The 23,583-nt window shown below is 42.8% G+C and overlaps 1 long non-coding RNA gene across 2 annotated transcripts in view; it reads left to right on the top strand.

Moving 5' to 3' along the window:
- LOC138770762 (uncharacterized) overlaps positions 1–23,583 on the top strand; it is an 85,955-nt gene that overhangs the window by 53,088 nt on the left and 9,284 nt on the right. For both annotated transcript variants that reach the window (XR_011359497.1, XR_011359496.1), the window contains exon 3: positions 18,788–18,841. This is a non-coding gene — a long non-coding RNA (uncharacterized lncRNA). The remainder of the gene's footprint in view (positions 1–18,787; positions 18,842–23,583) is intronic.

Genomic DNA, 23,583 nt, shown 5'->3' with positions numbered 1-23,583 from the left:
TCTTAAAGCAAGGACACCCATTTAGGAATAATTCTGAAGGGTGTCCATGCCCAGTAGAACCCTATGAGTCAAGAAATCTACCTGAATCCTGAGTAATCTGGATAGATTTTCCTGAAGTATGAAGGAGAACTAACAGTTCCCTGCTGGTTCAGTGTCTGTACACTGCTTTTCAGTTGACCACATTAGACACTATAGTGTAATCTACCTGAATGACAGATATTTTCTATTTATTTGCTCCTAAGTATCCAATAAAAAAATAATACTAATATGACTAGTACATAGCCATAGGCGACTAACACTTATCTGCTGAGTCACTCCGGCTGGAGTCCTCTCTCCTGCTCTACACAACTCACGTCCGCTAATAGGAAGTGAATGTGCGATTCAGGAGAAACTCTGAAGGTTCAGTACCGCCACCCACAGAAAGGGGTACATTAACCCAAGGTGTTTAGCGGAGGTGTATAGGTGCTGGTGCTGATGCAAGGAAGACAGAGTCCAAGTGGAATAAATAGAACAGCTTTACTATACAGTCTCTGAACAATATAAACGTTTTGGCAGTAGATAGCTTGATACAGACTGATGCAGAGTGCTTCACTGAATCCAAGAGAGGTAGTTGTAGCGGTACTTGTATAGCTGAGAGTTTAGAGTAGAGTGGAGTAGCGCAGTGGAGAGGAGTTTGTCAAGGGAGTCCCAACCCAAAGTAGTGCTATGCTATGCCGGAACTTTAGAGAGAAAAATACTTGAGAGATACTTGAGAACAAGAAGTTAACTTGTGTCTGTGTTTAGACTGTTATCTGACCACCTTCTGCCCTACAGTGTCGAGTTACCCGTCCTAATAGGGTGACAAGCCCCAGTCGTGGTTACGTGGGCGAAACTTAGTGTCCCGGCGTGTCCCAGTGTCACCTGCTGCATTGTGAGATAGGATACATAGACCCTCTGGTAGCTTTGTCCTATCCATGCTAGTTCCTTTCTGTTGTAGGACACTGCCCTGCACTTTGTAGAGTGGTTGTCAGCGTGGGCTGTGCTTATCTCCTTTGTAGTGTCTAGCACTGCATAGCGGAAATGGTGGATAGACGAGAGAAACTGAGTGTCTCTGGCTGCTTCATACATGTGTGTGTCTCACCAACGCACATACACACTAGACTGAACTGACTGTCCCAGACATGGGTCCTGGCAAAGCCAGGCCCTGGCTAAGCTACAGCAGGGGCGTCTGTTCTGGGTGTGCTCCTTACACAAGAATCTGTGTAAGACTGAAGCTACACTTCCTCCCACCAAGTGACTACTATCTACAGAGTATGCAAGAGACCCTAAAAGTGGTGGAGAAGAATGTGTGCAAGAGAAAGAAGAGAAAGGATAGGTTAGAAAGGAGGAGTATCTCTATTGGTCAACAAAAGCGCATAATATACACAAGGAACAGTAACCCTTTGCTTACTTCAGCTGTGCAATAGATAAAAACTCACATACAAAACACTGACATCTTGTGGTGAAATGAATAAATAACAGGTGTGACATAGGAAACACCCGTGATGGGACATCACAGCTCTAGGGTCCCTTGCACAGGTCTACAATCTCTGTTTACAATTGTGGACAGTATCAGACTGATTCTAGTCTATGGGCAAATGCAGATGGCTGTGGAAAGTTTGGGCTCCTAGACTGTGATTACTGAGCCTTAGACATTTACAACAATTTTTTTTTTATTGTAATGGATCGTGTAGGAACCTTATGAAGCTGATGTGCTTGTTGTATATTACCTCCATTCAATGCCCAGATAATGGCTTCATGCAGAGCCCAGATAAATAGTGGCTAAAGGCTCTATTACACGGCCCAATAATTCGGGGGATGCGAGTGCCAACCTGTCAGGTCAGTGCTCGCTGCTTATGCTATTATATGGCTGACAGCAAGCAGGGAGAAACGGGAGGGGCCCGCTGAATGATCCTTAGATTGTTTGGGTGGTCCATTGAAGTCAGCCGATCATGATCAGCCGAAATCATGGCCTCTTAGCAAATCTTATTACACTAAACGATTATCGGCCTGAGCGATTGCTAATCAACCAAGGCAGGCTAATAATTGTTTACGGTAATAGGGCCTTTATGGTTTTCAGTGCGTTCTTCAGCCAATCCTTGTGTTCATAGCGGCACAGTCCTCTTGGTATTGCCTATTAACCAATTTGGTGAGGATAAATCTTGTTATTCAGTGAGAGAAACCCCTCTCCATTTGTTAGGGAGGGAAAGAGCTGCAAAACTTTATTCCCTGGACTTGACATTGTTTCTCTTTAAAGTAGTTGTTCGGAGATGTAATTTTTTTTATGCCTGCAGTTGCTGATTTTTGTGGCTTGTCAATCTCCAGCCACAGCGGTGTCACGCCTTACGGCTCAGCGGGCAGTTCCTTCTGAGATGATTTGTCTCGGAAACAGGAAGAGCACAGGAACTGGATGACTTCAGCCTGTGGTGTCACACCACAGGTGCTACTTGTCTTTACACCCATCGCAAAAGCCTGTACTTCAAAGTAGTAGTGGTAATGAAGTAGTACCTAAGTTTTACCACAAGATGTTGCTAGTATGTATATTGAATGCCTAGGTATCGCACAGCTGTAGGTAACTAAAGGGTTATTGTTTCTGTGATTTGTGCGCCAATGAGAGCTTTCTCTTCTCTACCTATCTCCTTTCTTCTCTTACACTTTCTTCTAACCCACTCTCAGCACATATTACATATGCTGTAGGAAGTTGTCACATGGGGAGAGAAAGTATAGCCACACCCTTAGTGAGTGAAAGTAGCACTTCTACATACTATGCAGTGCTAAACGCTCACAGAGATGACAAGTTAGGGATCATCCCAGCCCACGCCGTGAACAAGTCTAAAGGTGCTCAGGAACTGATCCTGATAGAGCAAAGTTGCTAGAAGCCTATGTACTCTATCTCGCAGTGCTGGTGTAATCAGAAAACTCTGACCACTCTGCTCATTGCAGGTAACAAGGTCTGGGGCTTGGGTCTCCCTCTAGGACGGGTCTCCCGACACTGGGGGCAATAGGTGGTGCAAAGAGCAAGGAGTCAAAACAAAGGCACAAGTATTCTCTCTACCCGCAAGTATTCTACTTATTCTACTTCTAAAGTTCCAGCAGTGAACAGTACTACTTTGGTTTCTGACACTCTCGACATCCTCCTCTTTTCTTCTCTGAATTTACTCTACTTCTTAACACGAAACTTAGCCAGCACGGCTATTCTACCTGTTAAGCTCTCAGCACAAGTCTTGTCAGTCAAGTCTATTGTGTATCACTGTATCAAATATTCCTGCAATAAAGAAGAGTTTATTTATTGTAACGAGAATCTGTGATTCTCATCTAAGCACCTACACAGCCATCACACTTTCCTTGGGTCATCTCCCCTTTCTGTGGGTGGCGGTACCAATAGTCCAGGTGGGTCACAACTCCACTCCAGACCACCGTGATAAGTACCCAAGGGACCCCCAAACAGCCTGGTAGGTTACTGACCACAGGAGCTATGAGGGTTCAGGAAGAGGTGAGTATGACATATTTTTTATTTTTACACCACCCCCAACCACATACACAACCCCTTACAATGTGCATCAACAGTAAAGAAAACAGTGTTCCTATTTTGTCCACCCTCTCCTGATGCCCACGTAACATGCACACTCGACTGAGTGTGCATGTGTATTTAAAGGGATTAAGCCGCTGCCAGGCTCCTCTGGCAACAGCTTCTCTCCTTGAAAAAAAGGACCATGCAACTAAATTACTGAAGTCATCCTCTCCAGCAGCCACAGCCCGCACAGCTCTGGGAGTCGGGTCATGACATCACCATTTTATCCAGGAAGTGAAGCCTTGATGCAGTAGTAAGTGCAGGGGAAAAAGCACTTGGGGGCTAGGTTCACACTATGTAACTGTGCGGCTGTATTTTTTATGCGGCTGTAAATGTGCAGATGAAACTCCGGCCGTGGGAAAAAATAGACATGCGGCTGAAAACATACGGTCATTTACTTTGAAATCTGGTTCAACTAAAAATAACAAATAAAATCTTAAGAAAGTGATGCAAACACCTCTGGATGCATCTGGGAAAGCAGGGAACACAGTTTACAGGAATTGCTATTACCGGGGTTTGCGATCCTCTGCACTATAGCCGATGTCTCTCATGGTTAATATATTGAATTAATAAAACACATTTTCGTTGTAATAAAGTCCCTTTCGTTGTTCAATAATTAAATTTAAACTAATCCATCATTTTGCAATTAAATATACTGTTAAAATAGGGGGGACCCTATGCGCTTTTTTTAAATTATTTATTTATTTAAAAAAAAACCCGCATAGGGTCCCCCCTATTTTTATAACCAGCCGGGTTAAAAACCAAGCGACAGCAGCCTGGTAACACCAGGGTGGGAAGAGCCATTGGTTTAGGCCCTCCCCAGCCTAAATCTTACCAGCCTGCTGCCGCCCGGTCCAGGAGTGCCAATTTTGACGCTCCGGGACCACTGGCACCCGGCTCTTCCCAGTACCCCTGGGGGCATTGGGTACTGGGGTAATAATGGGGGGTTAGTGTTAGCCATTTTATACCGGCTAACACTAAGCCCCAACTTAGTAATGGATTCCGCCTATTAGACGGCTTCCACTACTAAGTCTATAAAGTAAAGAAATAAAGAGAAGACACAAGTTAAAACATTTTTTATTCAAATAAAAACACCCCCACACCCCTCATTGACCATTTTATTAAAAAAAAACATTAAACAACCGCTGGTCATCGACGTAGTCCACGGAATCCGACGTAATCCCCAGGATACCGATATCTGAAAAACAAAAAGGGAGAAACACACAAAAAACACACAAACAGGAACACAACACCCATCATTGTGAGCGGTGTTGTGCTCCTTACAGTATGCAGCATCTTTACAGATCGCTGCTTACAGTCTGGCCCCCAAGGGGTTAAGAGAGGATGTATTGCATCCCCCTTAACCCCTTGGGGGCCAGACTGATGTCAGACTGCACCCATCCCAGCAAGGAAGGGGTTAACTGACCCCCCCTTCCTTGCTGGGATGGGTGCAGTGCAGGGGAGGGGGTGGGGAGAGCTCTATACTCACCCCGATGTTGTCTCTTCGCTGGTCCGCAGCACAATGAAGTCACTGTGCTGCGGACCCGCTAATTATATGTGCGCTCAGCCGATCAGCCAATCAGCTGAGCGCACATATGATTCTAAATGTTTCTTCTAATAATGTTATTGTGATAACATAATTAGAAGAAACATTTGATGTTTTCATTAAAGTAAAGTGATGATTAGTACAGAAAGCTCCATTGCCGGGAATATGAATTAACGGCTTATGGAGCTTCCTGTACTAATTAATATTTAATTAATAAAACACATTTTCGATGAAATAAATTCAGTTTCGTTGGTCAATAATTTAACTCTAACAAATCCATCATTGTGCAATTAAATATACTGTCAAAAAATAAATATATATATAAATATACATTTATTTATATATATATTTATTTTAACAGTATATTTAATTGCAAAATGATGGATTCGTTAGAATTAAATTATTGAACAACAAAAGTGTCTTTATTACAAAGAAAATGTGTTTTATTAATTTAATATATTAACTATTAGAGGCATCGGCATTCGGCATCATTGCCGGCTATTTTTGAAGTACTCCGTACGGACCGCCTGTCAATCCTCGGCCGCATGTCCAGCCGCAAACAATGGTCTTGTTAATTTTTTACGGGTCCGTTTACGATCGGGCCGTAGATTCATACATAGTGTGCACTGTGCAGCCGTATATCGTATACTTTCCAGCGTACGCATGAACCACCAAAAATACCGCCGCACAATTACAGCCGCAAATACAGCCGCACAGTTACATAGTCTGAACCTGGCCTATAAGTATTTCCTGTAATAAGTGTATATTGGTCATTTGTATGACATTTGGGGGCAAAACAATACTTTAATAAAAATTATCACCAGACTTCTCCTTTAAATTGATGAGGTGGAAGGGGCGGGGTGGGGGGTCCTCAAAAAATTCCCAGTGTTTTTAACCCCAAAATTGACATTCTACAGGGCAGGGATTTCTCGCTTTGCTGCTACTGTAAACACTGCAAATTCTTTTCCCTAATATGCTTTACCCTGAATTTTACTTTACAAAGAAAGCAACTGAATGTCCTAGTAAGGAGAATGCCTTCGAGGAGGGAAGATGTAGATATCAGGTTCTGATTGTGGTTTTTGGTGCTTGCATCTCGGTCCGTTCAGCTCTTCCAGGGGGTTTTCAAGGTTTTACAGAAAATTAGTTACACGCTGGAAATCGTCCAAGTGGATCAGACGAGTCGGAGAGTGAGGCTTCCCGGTTCCAGAAAGAGACTGTACGCTGATGAGGTAGAACATAATGTAACAGCTAATCCACATGTGGCCGGGGTCTGGCTCGGCCAAATGATGTGCCAGGGAATTCAGGGAGCAGGATGCCTCAGATAACCTGCCGAATGCTGCTTGTATAGTGAGGAACAAGACTGACCCCTCTGAGTCTTCAGGTCATAGATGAGATAGATTACAGACTGATCCGTCAGGATATTCTGGAGAGTCACTTTATGCAATTTAAAGGGAAAAAATGTTTTAAATCAACTGGTGTTAGAAAGTTATACAGATTTGTAAATTAATTTTACTTAAAAATCTCAAACCTTCCAGTACTTATCAGCTGCTGTGTGTCCTGTTTGACACAGTGCTCTCTGCTGCCACCTACTACATGGCAGGAACTATCCAGAGCTGTTTTCTTTGAAGATATGCTACTGCTCTGGACAGTCCCTGACATGGACAGAGGTGGCAGCAGAGAGCACTGTGTCAGACTAGAAAGAATACACCACTTCCTGCAGGACATACAGCAGCTGATAAGTACTGGAAGACTGGAGATTTTTAAGAGAAGTAAATTACAAATCTATATAACTTTGTAGCACCAGTTGATTTGCGAACATTTTTTTTCTGGAGTATCCCTTTAATATCACAATCAGCTCAAAGTCTTGAGCCCATTGCGATTTTCACAAGCAATTTACATTGTATGAACTTTATAACTCTCTCTCTCTTTATAACTTAAAGGGGTACTCCAGTGAAAATATTTTTCTTTCAAATCAATTGGTTTCAGAAAGTTATGTAGATTTGTAATTTACTTCTATTTTAAAATCTTAAGTCTTCCAGTACTTATCAGCTGCTGCATGTCCTGCTGGAAATTGTGTTTTCTTTCCAGTCTGACACAGTGCTCTCTGCTGCCACCTCTGTCCATGTCAGGAACTTTCCAGAGCAGCAGCAAATCCCCATAGAGAACCTCTCCTGCTCTGGACAGTTCCTGACATAGACAGAGATGGCAGCAGAGAGCACTGGGTCAATACACTTACCGCAGGGCATACAGCAGCTGATAAGTATGGGAAGACTTGAGATTTTTATAAAGAAGTAAATTACAAATCTATATAACGTTCTGAAACCATTTGATTTGAAAGAAAAAGATTTTCCCTGGAGTACCCCAGACATAGATGATGTTTGGTGACCCGACCTGTAATGCAGTCACTCTTGCCCCTCAGAAGTTTGGGTGACTATATATGCTGGGTCTGTTCCGTGAATAAGCCCTATTATTGGATCAGAATGGAGCTCGTGCACAGAACCGACCCAGCAGGGTTGTATTCATAGTTACCTGAACTTCCGGGTCAGCAAACATCATGGCAAGTACCCTTTAAATACAAGCTGTATCTCATCATTATGGTAACTTGCCACTACAGGCATTGCTCGCAGGTATCTGCCGTCTCTAGCCCTATTAGCATTACACACGTATTCCATAAATAGCCTGTTATTATAATGACATCATCGGGCCGGCGCTCGTCTTTTATGTTCTACAGATTTGTTTCTGTCCTCAGACTGGAAGGGTGACGATATCCAGACGTCTTAGACTCTCCGTGGTCGATTTCCACAGCCAGACGCTGAACACGAGAGCTGACTCAGATGATGAGGATTCGGTCTACATATTAACATTTATAGCAGATGTAAAGCCAAACTCGCTGCAGTCACGTGTTCACGTACCTGTAAAATCTGCACCTCCTGACCTCTCCTTCTCCTTAAAGGGTTTATGTAGAATTAGAACTTTTTTTTTTTTTAACGTTGGACAACCGTTTTATCGATAACCCTCTACTACTGCTATATTATCCACCCTGCCATGATGCCGCTAGTACACTTTATTTCTGCATTGCCCTAATCCAGACTTTTTTTTCTCTCTTTCACACTCTGACTGGAAGCAGTTCCCTCCCCACGCGTTTCGGCAGCAGCAGTCATGTCAGAGTGCCAGGAGGCTGCCTGCGATTGTGCCTGACAAACACTTCAGTGACAAGCCACTCGCAGACACGCCTGACGCAGCTACCAAGTCCATTATGGGCTGGCGGGTGACACGCCATGTTGCCAGGACAACCAGTGTCAACACTGTCACAAACACGGCCCGAAGATACAGTATCTGACAATACGTCGTGCCTCATGAACTTCCTCTGTTTGTCCTAAGAAGTCTGGGAATTAAATTTCCTCACCAAATATGAATCCTTTTCTGTGATGATTTGTAGATCCCTTCAAGGCTTGTAAAACGATTACCAGGCCTTCTCGAAAGATCCTTCACAGTTTATCAAGTTATCCGTGGTGGGAGGGGGAGAGATTGCCAAAGTCGGAAATGATTTCATATATATTTTCTTTAGGCTACGGCAGCCAGCAGTGTGGGGGGAGTGGTGTCCATTAATAGGCTGATGGGGGGACTTGCAAATTCATAGGTTGAATTCATTCATATTGCTGAGATGAATCAAATATTATATTTTTGTATGTATTATCATTAGCCCAGAGAAGATTTCTTTTATAACCGCAACTTTTAACTACTATAATACTGCCCCCTATACACAAGACTATAACTACAATAATACTGCTCCTATATACAAGACTATAACTACTATAATACTGCTTCTATATACAGGAATATAACTACTATAATACTACTCCCTATTAACAAGAATATAACTACTATAATACTGCTCCTATATACAAGAATATAACTGCTATAATACTGTCTCCTATATACAAGAATATAACTACTATAATACCGCTCCTATATACAGGAATATAACTACTGTAATACTGCTTCCTTTATACAAGAATATAACTGCTATAATACTGTCTCCTATATACAAGAATATAACTACTATAATACTGCCTCCTATATACAGGAATATAACTACTGTAATACTGCTCCTATATACAAGAATATAACTACTATAATACTGCTCCTATATGCAAGAATATAAATACTATTATACTGCTCCTATATACAAGAATATAACTACTATAATACTGCCTCCTATTTACAGGAATATAACTACTATAATACTGCTCCTATATATAAGAATATAACTGCTATATCACTGCCCCCTATATACAAGAATATAACTACTATAATACGGTTCAGGGAAGAAAAAGAGTGCTGCACCTCACACCTATGGCTGATACTAGTACCTCTCGGCTGCATAAAAAACATCAGAATTCTGTATGTGAATTGATCAAGCCACACTGCCCCATGTACCTCGTGCCGGTATCTGATACACATGGGTCCCTACACTAAGTCCACACTGTGCCAGTCAGCGACCACCACCCCCGCAGGCGTGCACAGTCAGGGAAGGGAGGCCATGGAACGGCCCTGCAACCCCCATGCCACAGGACCAGACCCAAAAATGCCACACCAAAACCCAGCCAGCACCACCGGCGGAGGAAGCTGTCCCCAAATGACACAAGTCTGGATAAGGTATTGCACTCACCATAGCTAATCCCTCCTGTCTGTTCCATTCTATCTTTGATAGCTATGGTGAGTGCAATACCTTATCCAGACTTGTGCTGTTTGGGGGCAGCTTCCTCCGCCGGTGGTGCTGGCTGGGTTTTGGTGTGGCATTTTTGGGTCTGGTCTTGTGGCATGGGGGTTGCAGGGCCGTTCCATGGCCTCCCTTCCCTGACTGTGCACGCCTGCAGGGGTGGTGGTCGCTGACCGGAACAGTGTGGACTTAGTGTAGGGACCCATGTGTATCAGATACCTGCACCCGGTACATGGGGCAGTGTGGCTTGATCAATTCACATACAGAATTCTGATGTTTTTTATGTAGCCGAGAGGTACAAGTATCAGCCATAGGTGTGAGGTGCAGCACTCTTTTTCTTCCCTGAACCGCATAACTACTATAATACTGCTCCTATATACAAGAATATAACTACTATAATACTGCTCCCTATATACAAGAATATAACTACTATAATACTGCTCCCTATATACAAGAATATAACTACTATAATACTGCTCCTATATATAAGAATATAACTGCTATAATACTGCTCCCTATATACAAGAATATAACTACTATAATACTGCTCCTATATACAGGAATATAACTACTATAATACTGCTCCTATATACAGGAATATAACTACTATAATACTGCTCCTATATACAAGAATATAACTACTATAATACTGCTCCTATATACAGGAATATAACTACTATAATACTGCTCCCTATATACAGGAATATAACTACTATAATACTGCTCCTATATACAAGAATATAACTACTATAATACTGCTCCTATATACAAGAATATAACTACTATAATACTGCTCCCTATATACAGGAATATAACTACTATAATACTGCTCCCTATATACAGGAATATAACTACTATAATACTGCTCCCTATATACAGGAATATAACTACTATAATACTGCTCCTATATACAAGAATATAACTACTATAATACTGCCCCTATGTACAAGAATATAACTACTATAATACTGCTCCTATATATAAGAATATAACTGCTATAATACTGCTCCTATATACAAGAATATAACTACTACTATAATACTGCTCCTATATACAAGAATATAACTGCTATATCACTGCCCCCTATGTACAAGAATTTTAGTACTATACAATTTTTTAAAACAAATTATACAATAAAACTCCATATGAGACATATCACCTACCCAACAGAAGTAATTCATATTTCAAGTGTGTGTCAGATTTGTGAGTCAGCACTTGTGCGACAATAGTAGAGGCTTCACATTAGTGATACTTTTTCATTTCCGAGCACCAGGCTTCAAAATACTTTGCAGCTTGTTGATAAGTGACTGTTCAGTCCTGCCGGACTCCAGGGATCACACTACTGCTCTGCAATGGCAGGAACTTACCTGAAAATTATTGCATATTGAAAACCCAGGAAATAGGTGATGTAATAAAAAATGTTTCAGGTACTTTTCTGTGTTCTCAGCAAAAATATATATACAGTACTATATATATCTTCTTCTTGTCAGTGTAAACCACTAGTCACATAAAAATCCCCCTACACAATCAGACAAAGGGAAGGAGCATTATAGTAATTATATTCTTGTATATAGGAGCAGTATTACAGTAGTTATATTCTTGTATATAGGAGCAGTATTATAGTAATTATATTCTTGTATATAGGAGCAGTATTACAGTAGTTATATTCTTGTATATAGGAGGCAGTATTATAGTAGTTATATTCTTGTATATAGGGGCAGTATTATAGTAGTTATATTCTTGTATATAGGGGCAGTATTATAGTAGTTTTATTCTTGTATATAGGGGCAGTATTATAGTAGTTATATTCTTGTATATAGGGAGCAGTATTATAGTAGTTATATAGTTGTATATAGGGGGCAGTATTATAGTAGTCATATTCTTGTATATAGGAGCAATATTATAGTAGTTATATTCCTGTATATAGGAGGCAATATTATAGTAGTTATATTCTTGTATATAGGGGCAGTATTATAGTAGTTATATTCCTGTATATAGGAGCTGTATTATAGTAGTTATATTCTTGTATATAGGGGGCAGTATTATAGTAGTTATATTCCTGTATATAGGGGCAGTATTATAGTAGTTATATTCTTGTATATAGGAGCAGTATTATAGTAGTTATATTCCTGTATATAGGGGCAGTATTATAGTAGTTATATTCTTGTATATAGGAGCAGTATTATAGTAGTTATATTCCTGTATATAGGAGCAGTATTATAGTAGTTATATTCTTGTATATAGGGGCAGTATTATAGTAGTTATATTCTTGTATATAGGGGTAGTATTATAGTAGTTATATTCTTGTATATAGGAGCAGTATTATAGTAGTTATATTCCTGTATATAGGAGCAGTATTATAGTAGTTATATTCTTGTATATAGGGGCAGTATTATAGTAGTTATATTCTTGTATATAGGGGTAGTATTATAGTAGTTATATTCTTGTATATAGGAGCAGTATTATAGTGGCTTTAGTCTTGTATATAGGAGCAGTATTATAGTAGTTATATTCCTGTATATAGGAGCAGTATTATAGTAGTTATATTCCTGTATATAGGAGCAGTATTATAGTAGTTATATTCCTGTATATAGGAGCAGTATTATAGTAGTTATATTCTTGTATATAGGAGCAGTATTATAGTAGTTATATTCTTGTATATAGGAGCAGTATTATAGCAGTTATATTCCTGGATATAAGAGCAGTATTATAGCAGTTATATTCCTGTATATAGGAGCAGTATTATAGTAGTTATATTCCTGTATATAGGAGCAGTATTATAGTAGTTATATTCTTGTATATAGGAGCAGTATTATAGTAGTTATATTCTTGTATATAGGAGCAGTATTATAGCAGTTATATTCCTGGATATAGGAGCAGTATTATAGCAGTTATATTCCTGGATATAGGAGCAGTATTATAGAAGTTATGCGATACAGTAGATACAGGTGTCGGCACTGTCTGAACACAGGCTATGTTCAGATACTACTGGATCGCTGGAAGGACAAGTATATACCACAATGATCTTGTGCCGGGGTGCTCGAACGGGGGTAAGACAATGTAATGCAAAAGTAAGAAAAAAAAGTCCATGCACTCACCGAGAAAGTAAATCTGCGGTGGATTTAATAATCAAACATAACAGGGAGGGAGCGGTGGTATAGGGTGCGGGAGCGCCCGATAGACAATGGTTTCGCGCCTCAGCACTTTGTCAAGACTTGAAGTCTGTGAAGGGTCATACATGTTTATAATGTCATTAGAGTAAAGGCCCTATTCCACCAACAGATCTGACGACAGATTATCTGCCAAAGATTTGAAGCCAAACCCAGGAATGGATTTGAAAAGAGGAGAAATCCAGTCTTTCCTTTATGACCTGTTGTCTGATTATAGTCTGTTCCTGGGTTTGGCTTCAAATCTTTGGCAGATAATCTGTTGTCAGATCTGTTGGTGGAATAGGGCCTTAAATGCTGGGAGAAGGCAAGTTAGGTGTATTCCCAATGGCCACTTTTTATTTTTTTTCCTTGTAACTATGAGAAAGTTGAACTGTATAGACTCAGTACTTCGTACTTTAAAAAGGACCCATGTAACTATGTCCTGTAAGTCCTACATTACTTACAGGTAATACTCTCAGTGGATCTGAATGTGTGACGCCTCTGTATTGTGCATTATGTGCTCCATGTAGCCAGCACCTGCCCCTCTCTCCCTCTTTTCCCCCTTCCCAGTACATTCCAGCTCCCGCTCTGCTGACCTACAGGCCGCTCCTGCCCTGTGACGCCAAAATCCTCAAAATGCCCAAATATGGGAAAAGAGGAAATGCAAGTTTTTGTGATGAGGCAAAACCAGAAGATGAGAGAAGGCTGCGAAGAGGAGGGGTGGAGGGGATAAAACGTCAGCCGGACCCCCTCCTCCAGACAGGCAAACTAACCACTGATCCCACTCAGACAGACTCCAGGTTCCTAGCAGACGCTTCCTATAGATTGCAGAACAGCAGGAAGTTTCCATAGTTTACTACTGAAATGTTAACATCAATGATCCAGCTGTAATATATACACTTCTAGGACTCATCCAGCTAGCCGAGCATTGTCAAAGGCAAATCTGCAATATAGGAAATGGATTCCCGTGTCTAGGCGGGATTGTTCTTCAGACCTGACAATAATGCGTATTACACTTACTGTTGTGTATCCTTCCTATTTATATCTAATTTAGTAATATCAGATATATTAAAAAGTGGCCCATTTGGACTTGAGCGGGGTCGGTGGCCCCCCTCGCCGCGTAGATATGCAATCCTCAGCGCATTTTTCTTGTATTGAAGACCGATTGTCGGATTGTTTATTTCTGTTTTTTATAAGTTGTACAATGTCGGCCTATACTGTACACTGCTCTATGTCTTGGTACAAATAAAGAATTTATAAAAAAAAAAAAAAAGAGTGGCCCATTTTTCAAAGGGGGTTTCAAGGACCATGGTCGTTCTTGGGCTCGTCCTTTCCTGGCTGATAGACCAGTGTACGACTAAATGACCTGTTATTGCACCGAACGGTGTTCGAATGATTTGTGAACGATCAATGATGAAAATAGGTCCAGATTCTATCAAACGATCAAAGATTTCTCGTTGGTCATTTAATTGTTGTCTGCTATTACACAAGTGATTATCATTTAAATTCGAATGATGTAACGAACGATAATTGCCCTATGTAATACAGCCCTTAGGGTCCTGTAAACAATCGGCGCTCGTTTACTGGGCCTATTCCACAGCCCGACAATCGTTACCGATGTCCTTGCAGCCCTTGTTTCATACTTTACCTCACTAGGCTGTGGGTCTTTTTCTCCCGGTCCGGCGGGGCAGCACCAGCTTCGGAGCAGCCTGTCTGAACTGACAGACCGCTCAGCCAATCACTGGCCGCGGCGGTCCCGATGAGTGATTGGCTGAGCGGTCTGTCAGTTCAGACAGGCTGCTCTGAAGCTGATGCTGCCGCGCGGGACCGGGAGAAGGAGAAGACCTGCAGCCTGGTGAGGTAAAGTATATTTTCAAATCATCGGTGATCATGATTTTAGGTTTAAACCTAAATGAATGATCAGCCGATGACAACGATCATCGGCTGATCGTTCTCTTTATTCCACGGAGCGATAATCGGCCGAATCGAGCATGCCCAAATATGTCTGGGATTTGATCAAATCCAGGGAAATGATGAAATGACAGCGCTGTTCCATCATTTTGTGGTGTCCCACTAGGGGTGTTACTGTTGTTCACACCCTTCGCAAAAGTCTGTACTTTTTTTCGTCTTATTGCAGCCAAAGTAGTATTAAGAGATGACCACTAGATGTCACTGTGTAATGTATTGAAGAGTGGAAGCTGCACAGCTGGGGTGTCTCAAGGGGTTGTTGTGTTTGTGTGTACCAGAATCTGTGAACCAGTAGGATCTTTACTTTCTTCTGTCCTATCACCTCTTCTCTTTCTGCTCTTCTGTTGCACTCTTTCCACCCAAACTACAGCGCGCCTTACACGCTGGATAGAAAGTTAGTCCCTTGGTTGAAGGAGGAGTCTTAGGTGATATTCTGTGGAGGAAGGACGCAGACCAGATAGCTCTCCAGTGGTCCTGCTTGGGCCCTGGCCCTCTGCCAGGTCCCCCCGTAAAGAAGAGGAGTAGTCTTAGTCAGTGCCCCGCATGGGTAGGGCGCAGGACAGTGCTCTCTTAGTAACTTCTCCCTTAGTGCCTATATTCCGCATGATGCAGTGTTCAACCCCTCAGGAGAGAACTAGCCAACAGAGCACCTCAACCCACGCCATGGACTAGGAGAAACAACAGTGCAGGACAGTATCCACCAAAGAGCTAGGAACTGATCCAGGTGGAGCAAAGTTACTGTAAAAGTCTATGAACTCCATCTCGTAGCACGAGTGTCAGCCAGGAAACCCTCAGCACTATGCTCATCCCAGGTAACAAGGTCTGGGGCTACCTCAGCACAACTCTGCCAACTCTACTATATCCTTCTCAGCACTTATCACACAGATCTAGTGGATCTATGTTCAATTATTTATTAGAATATGTATATCAAAGATCTTCTGTATTACCTGCTGCATATTTACAAGTAGTAAATCAAGTCAACGCTATCCACAGAGTCTGTGATTATTCACCACCACCTGCACAGCATATACACTACAACCTTGGGACATCTCCCCTTTCTGTGGGTGGCGGGTCCTACTATTATTCGGGAGGGTCATTACACCGCTCCGGCCATCTGTGACTACATCATCCATGACAACACTATCCCAAGGGACCTGGTAGCAACCCGACAGGACACCGACCACAGGGCAAAAGAGTACAACCGGCCTAACACCTTAAAAGCAGGCGTGCCATCACACCTGTGTGCCCATCAGGCACTGGTGTCACGTGACAAAACCTTAAGGTCCGGCTGTATCTCGACCATCCACCACAGTAGTGGCGTCACACTTCCATCTAGCAAGTGACCGGCCGTCCCACCGCTATAACATCATCCGGGGTCTCACCACAATTTCCCTAGGGAATTGATCAAATCCCTGACCCCTTTCAGGAAAATGATGGAATGAGCTCTATCATTTCCCCCTGCGACATAGAATTTGCTTACCGTATTGCCTCTCTGCTCCCCCGGACTATCCGCTCCGCTCCCCGTCGCCGTATGCCTGCCGGGAGGTGTGCAACACATACACGTACATGGGGGCTGTATACACCACTGACTCATATTAAAGCGTACCTGTCATGCTTCCATGTGTGGATGCCCACACAGTGGCGTCGCTAGGCAGTTTTATTCGGGGCTCATGCCCCGAATAAAATGCCTGCTGCCCTGGATCTCTTCTGCCCCGCTCTTGCGAGCCAGATACGGCTCTTTTGATGGCCGCATCTGGCTCGCAGATTGCCGCTGCTGCTGTCCTCCTTACCTACTGGCCGGCCGCAGCGCCCGGACACGCTCCTCCATCCAATCAGCGGAAAACGGGAGTGTGGGGCCGCTGCGGTGGGCCGTGGTGCACGTAACCAATTAACGCGTGCGCTACGGCCCACCGCAGCGGCCCCACGCTCCCGCTCTGAGCTGATTGAGTTGTAGGAGCACCTCCGGCCGCTACGGTAGGTGAGGCGGACAGCAGCAGCCGCGATCTAGAAGGAGGTGAGCAGGCACGGGGGGAGAGAAACGGGCAAGAAGCATGGGGGAAGACAAACAGGGGAGAAAGCATGGGGGAGAGAAACAGGGGAGAAGCATGGGGGAAGAGAAAGAGGGGAGAAAGTAACAGAGGAGAGAAAGAGGGGAGAAAAGCATGGAGGAGAGAAAGAGGGGAGAAAAGCATGGAGGAGAGAAAGAGGGGAGAAAAGCATGGAGGAGAGAAAGAGGGGAGAAAAGCATGGGGGAGAGAAACAGGGGAGAAAGCATGGGGGAGAGAAAGAGGGGAGAAAAGCATGGAGGAGAGAAAGAGGGGAGAAAAGCATGGGGGAGAGAAACAGGGGAGAAAGCATGGGGGAGAGAAAGAGGGGAGAAAAGCATGGAGGAGAGAAAGAGGGGAGAAAAGCATGGGGGAGAGAAACAGGGGAGAAAGCATGGGGGAGAGAAACAGGGGAGAAAAGCATGGGGGAGAGAAACAGGGGAGAAAGCATGGGGGAGAGAAACAGGGGAGAAAGCATGAGGGAGAGAAACAGGGGAGAAAGCATGGGGGAGAGAAACAGGGGAGATAAGCATGGGGGAGAGAAAAACGGGGGAGAGAAACAGGGGAGATAAGCATGGGGGAGAGAAAGAAGGGAGAAAAGCATGGGGGAGAGAAATGGGGGAGAGAAACTCAGAGGGCCCGGGCCCCGGATGTTTTAGGATCCTAGCAACGCCCCTGTGCCCACAGAAGTTTGGCTTGCCTTGGAAACATCCTAAGTGCCTGTGTGTTCCGTGCAGGAGACCTGTTCCTTTTAATAGAATATAACGAAACTTACAGAGGATGTTTCCACGGCAACCCATTTTTAAAATTCACAATCCAATAGGATTGTACAATTATTTTTCCTTGGTTGATGGGACAAGTAAGTTTTATTCAAATAACCCCTTTATTCATTTATCAGGATCTGATGCATTTCTAAGTGTCCCCTAAGAATTTGTTACAGTTACACATCAAATAAATGAACAGTGAGAAGTATGAGTCTCTATGTGCTCCAGCTTCTGGATGTATGTCTCCATTCACTGACAGCAAGCTGGGATTTTAAACATTGTGGAAGAAAGTAAATTTCCCCCTCTATCCCAGTGTATTCCACTGGAGGGGAAGATCTGCATTATAAAATAGGTGGTTGAAAGAATCGTTTGGCTCTCATGGATTCATCCATAATGTGTCCACTAGGTGGCGCTGTACTGATGTTCTGCGGGTGATTGTTCACATTCCGAGCCCTTCAAACATGTCCACTCCCACTTCATGTCATAAAATTAGATATTTAGAGAAGACGTCTTCACTGGTCCAGATGTGGGAGCTGGGTTATAATTGGGACATGTCCTCCATATGCTTTCCAGACACGGCAGGGATCTGTTTCTGTTCCACAATAGATTTTTAGCCACGTGGTGTCGGCTTTTCCTGCCTCATTATTACAGCTCAGTATTGGAACGGGTTCAGTAGTCTATTTGATAACCACTATCCCAGACCCCGCAGATCGTCATCATAAAAGGGGGAGCGACATTCACTGAGACCTGACCAATCTAACATTCATGGCCTGTCGTAAAGTTGGCCCTAGACATTAGATAGGTCTGAGCTGAATGAGTGTGTAGCCAACAGCTCTCTCCCCCAACCCTTCCCCTATACACTTGTACAGTCAACTCAACCAAGCATGCACATGTGCTCAGTATGGAGAGTCGGTAAGCTGCTGCCGGAACCCTCCCACAGCTGCATCTCGCCCCTATGTTGAAATCCATCCGTCTAAACCTTCTCTCTGTGTATTCTCCTCAGCACAATGGGCCTGCTCTGTACGCCACGCATTGTAAATCTGGGACTCTGCTCCAGGTAAGTACAATGTCATAAATATAACATAACTGGACGGGGCTGGGTGGGTGGCAGGGGCGTAGCTAGAAATGGCTGGGCCCCATAGCAAACTTATGATTGCCGCCCCCCCCCCCCCCCCCCCCCCCCCCCCCCCCCCCCGACTGACCACTAAACGGTCAAGTGAAGTCATAACTACATAACTGCTAGCTCTGGTCAGGAGTGCTTGCAGTTAAAGGGACATTTGCAAAACCCAGGAGACCAGCAGGGCCACCCGGTGCTGCAAATGATGACGGCTCAGGGGGCCCAATGTATTGCAGGAGCAGGCCATGGGGCTCCCTGATGCGGCTATGGCTGCTATAGTGGTAGTTACGCCCCTGGTGGGTAGGTTGCAATACCCAGCATGTTGCATGCCTGTTATGTCTAGATATGGAAATGATTACAGGTGAGGTCTAATTACATACTGTGTCTTGTCACAAGAAGGCAAAAAGCTGCTTTCTCTAATGCCTTGTAAAAAAGGGGCTCTCAGAGGTTACTTGCGGGTAGTGTACCTCTTGATAAGAAATTGGAAACATGTCTTTTAGAGGGGGCGAATCATTGGACTGAGAGAAGCAGGTCGGTGATTTAGACAAACTGATCACCATCTAGGCCACTCTGACCAGACTGTTAGAAGCATTAGTCACATGAGGGTACACACGGTGAACAGGCTCTGGTCAGTCCAGACAGACCAGCAGTAGAGAGGATTGTTTTATCTGCTGACAAACACAAGGAAGCTTCACAGTTTCCTCGTCCAAGCCACTGCCTCTACCCGGACCATTAACAATCACTTATCCAAAGGAAATAGTGTCACAATACCCAGTACGTGTCCTGCCATTGACAGTCAGTCACCTCCATTCACAGCAGCGTTGTGAACAAGAAACCTAGGCTCTATGAACTGGAACCTGATCGTCTTTAGCGACGATCCAGGTTCGGTTTGGGATCCAATGGTGGTTGGGTTTGAATATAAAAGCCGCTTGGTCAGTGTTTCCTGTTTTTGCTGTAGAGAATCTGAGAAGCATATGACAGTCAATCGCCCATAGTAGTGATGTCTCTGCCAGATTGCAATATTTCCATGGCTAACCAGTCAGTAGATTTATTACATTTTCAAGCATTTATGGAACCACCAGCTAGGAGTGTGTAGGACCCACAGCCCCAACATTAGGAGTGTGTAGGATCTACAGGACCAACATTGATGAGCAAATGTGCCACAGGATGCCATACAGAACTTCTATCCTCCATGCCCAACCATATGTCATCTTGGATCCAGACTAAAGGTGTACAACCATATCTCATCTTGTATTCAGGCTGGAGGCGCCCAACCGTATCTCATCTTGTATCCAGGCTAAAGGTGCAGAACCGTATCTCATCTTGTATTCAGGCTAGAGGTGCAGAACCGTATCTCATCTTGTATTCAGGCTAAAGGTGCCCAACAGGGTACAGTGCTCCCCAATAAACTCTTGCTCTATAAACTCTTGCTCTATTATAATCACATATATATCATCACTACAATCACACATAGAAAGTTGGAAACTGTTTTCTTAAATGTATTTATTTAATGATTTTTTTCATTACCACAGGAATCTCCCAAAATAGCAAAAAAATTTGTCCTATAAAAATATCTTGTATTTTTTTTCTATACATACAATGCATTTTTACAATACCAGAAAAGTTTCATTGGTACCAGATAAATCTCAACTTCAATTAAAAAAAAAATACAAAAAAACTTTTTTAGTCTAACATTTCCCTTTATACAGAAAATGCATTTTTTTTATTTTTTTTTTTACAAAAAGAAAAAAGATTGGAGGAAGTTTAAGAGTACAAAGTGTTGGCTTCCTCATTTAAGGGTCTTTGGGTTACTCCCCATTTACTGTACAAGTCAAGATTTATAACCTCGGTTTTCGAGAGACATTGGGTGACGAGATTTTTTGTTGAGTTTTTACAAGGAATGTCAACAGTACAAGAAATACATTAAAAAGACCAGAACAGTCTTACTGGAATGGCCCGTACATATGGATGCTGCATAATCCCGGCCACCAGTAATGTCCCTCCTATCGTGGCATATCAATTTCCTATTCACAATACCTTTTTTTCCTTGTGCTCACTGTCGCCCCCTACCTAGTAATGCACTTGATAAGTTGCCAAGAGGAGTGGGGGAAGGGTGGTGACAACCGCTCATAGGAGATTTCTGGATTACTGTATGGTTGTCACAGTTAAAGTCCATTAGAATGATTTTCTCATATCATAAAATGAATCATGATCAATGTGTCCGACCCTTGCACCCCCCCCCGCTCAAGATAATAAAGAGGACATGCTTGTGTAAAGCAATATCTTTTCAGAGTATTTCCCCTGTGCTCCCAGTCACTCAGCTGTAATAATCTGAACAGGTGGGAAAAAGCATTGAAGGGGCGCTACATCCTCTCTGTTCTCAATATTCTTAAGAGTCCCAAAGATTGGGCCCATACCAATCATAAAGTGATGGCAGCTCCTTGAACTATGCATTCACATGAGATGAGAAAACCCTGTGCTGTCCTGACAGAATATGCTGGATACATTTACTCCTGTAGGTCCAAGTGGTATAATACTGCCCCCTATGGACATATGAATAAACAATTTAAGCTGGCAGGAGAATTTTCATATCTGACTAGTATAGTGCTTTGTACACATATACCTTGTTACATGGTAAAGTCAGATGGTGGCAAGAATATGTTTTAAATGCTGAAACATCCATATGTACGAGAAGGAGGGAATGAAATACAGCACAACAATGAGGTACAAAAACGCTTAAGAAATGTGGTCAACAAGAAGAACCAGATAGGGCAGAAACACGGCAATGTTGCCAATTACTTTCCAGCACTTTACCCTATCTTGTTTTACTATCATTTTAATTTATTAATAGCAAGTGATCTGAGAACATAACCTGCTTTGTGAACGTAATGCAAACATAAAGCACCACAACAACTGGCAAAGGAGATGGTAAAAACCAGTAGAGGACCTTGAAGGAAATTCTCCAAGGATAGAACAGTCATCAGAAGTACTACAAAGGGACCATAAGAGAGGCTTAAGATAACGATAGAGGAGGACATGAATCTAGGAATATAAGAGAGGCTGAAAATTACCATAGAGGAGGACAAGATTTCAAGAATATAAGAGACTGAAGATGACTATAAAGGAGGACATGAATCCAGGAATATAAGAGACTGAAGATGACTATAGAGGAGGACAAGAGTCCAGGAATATAAAAGAGATTGAAGATGACTATAGAGGAGGACATGAATCCAGGAATATAATAGACTGAAGATGACTATAGAGGAGGACATGAATCCAGGAATATAAGAGACTGAAGATGACCATAGAGGAGGACATGAATCCAGGAATATAAGAGACTGAAGATGACTATAGAGGAGGACAAGAGTCCAGGAATATAAAAGAGATTGAAGATGACGATAGAGGAGGACATGAATATAAAAATATAAGAGACAGAAGATGATGATAGAGGAGGACAAGACTCCAGGAATATAAGAGACTGAAGATGACCATAGAGGAGGGCAAGAGTCCAGGAATATAAGAGACTGAAGATGAACACGGAAGAGGACATGAATCTAGGAATATAGGAGAGACTGAAGATGACCACAGAGGAGGACGTGAATCTAGGAATATAAGAGAGACTGAAGATGACCATAGAGGAGGACATGAATGAAGGAGCAAAAAGGGATTCACCAAGAGTCATTCTGCCAGAGGACAGTACATGGACATGGACTCGCAAAGGCTTAGCATCAGGACACCTGGTAGACAAGTATCGTGGCAAAAGCTAATGGAAAGTTGGAATGAGAAGAGCTGTTGTATAGAATTACTGAGAAGGAAGCTCTACGGAAAAGGGTAGCATATGTGAAGGAAGAGACTTTTAAGTCGGGTTAAAGGTTGTATGTAAGCATTGGAAAAAGGAATAAAAAATTCAGTGGGAAGAATGGGAGAGAAGAGACATCTGGAAAAGGACTGAAAACATTCAAAAAATTGCAATGAAATCTCTAAGATGACCACTCGGAATTATATAGAAAATGGTCTTGAAGGCGGAGTGGTCTTCTGGAAAAATGAACCAGAGGAAATGGAGCTAATTTGGCAAGGGTTGATCTGGGAAAAATACTTAAAGGGCGTATGCCTTATCCAGGATAGGAGAAAAGTGGCTGAATGGTGGGAGGTTCAACTGATGGGACCAGCAGCAATGACAGGAATGAGGATCAAGAGCATGCTTGGCCACCGCTCCATTCACTCCAGGGACAACCGACCTCCGTTGTGGTGACTGGTGGGAGCCCCAGCAGTCAGACTGCCACCAATCAGATAGTCAACTCCTATCCTGTTTATAGGGGAAAACCTTTAATCTACGGATAACCCCTAAGTTGTCGAGGGAATTGACAAACTGATGAGTAGAAGGCTCTGATAACCACTGCCAGAAAAAAACTACACTGGAAAGCAGCGGTCAGTGACTCAAAAAGAAAATGTGACAGTGCCCTGAGAAGAGAGGCCTATAAAAATGGAAAGATGGATTAAAGCTCAGGAGCAAAAAAAAAAGAACAAAGACAATGACAGCATATAATAATAAAAAATTACAACACTAACCACAAATGACAATAGGAAAGAAACCATAAAAGAGAAAATACAGAAAAGGAGGGGCTGTACAGTGGTGCCGGCAACAACCTTACAGTAACAGAACAATTTCCAGCTTTTTATAT

The sequence above is a fragment of the Dendropsophus ebraccatus genome, chromosome 13 (assembly GCF_027789765.1).
Source record: "Dendropsophus ebraccatus isolate aDenEbr1 chromosome 13, aDenEbr1.pat, whole genome shotgun sequence".
Lineage (NCBI taxonomy): Eukaryota > Metazoa > Chordata > Amphibia > Anura > Hylidae > Dendropsophus > Dendropsophus ebraccatus.
This window is presented reverse-complemented; position numbering and strand designations above follow the sequence as displayed.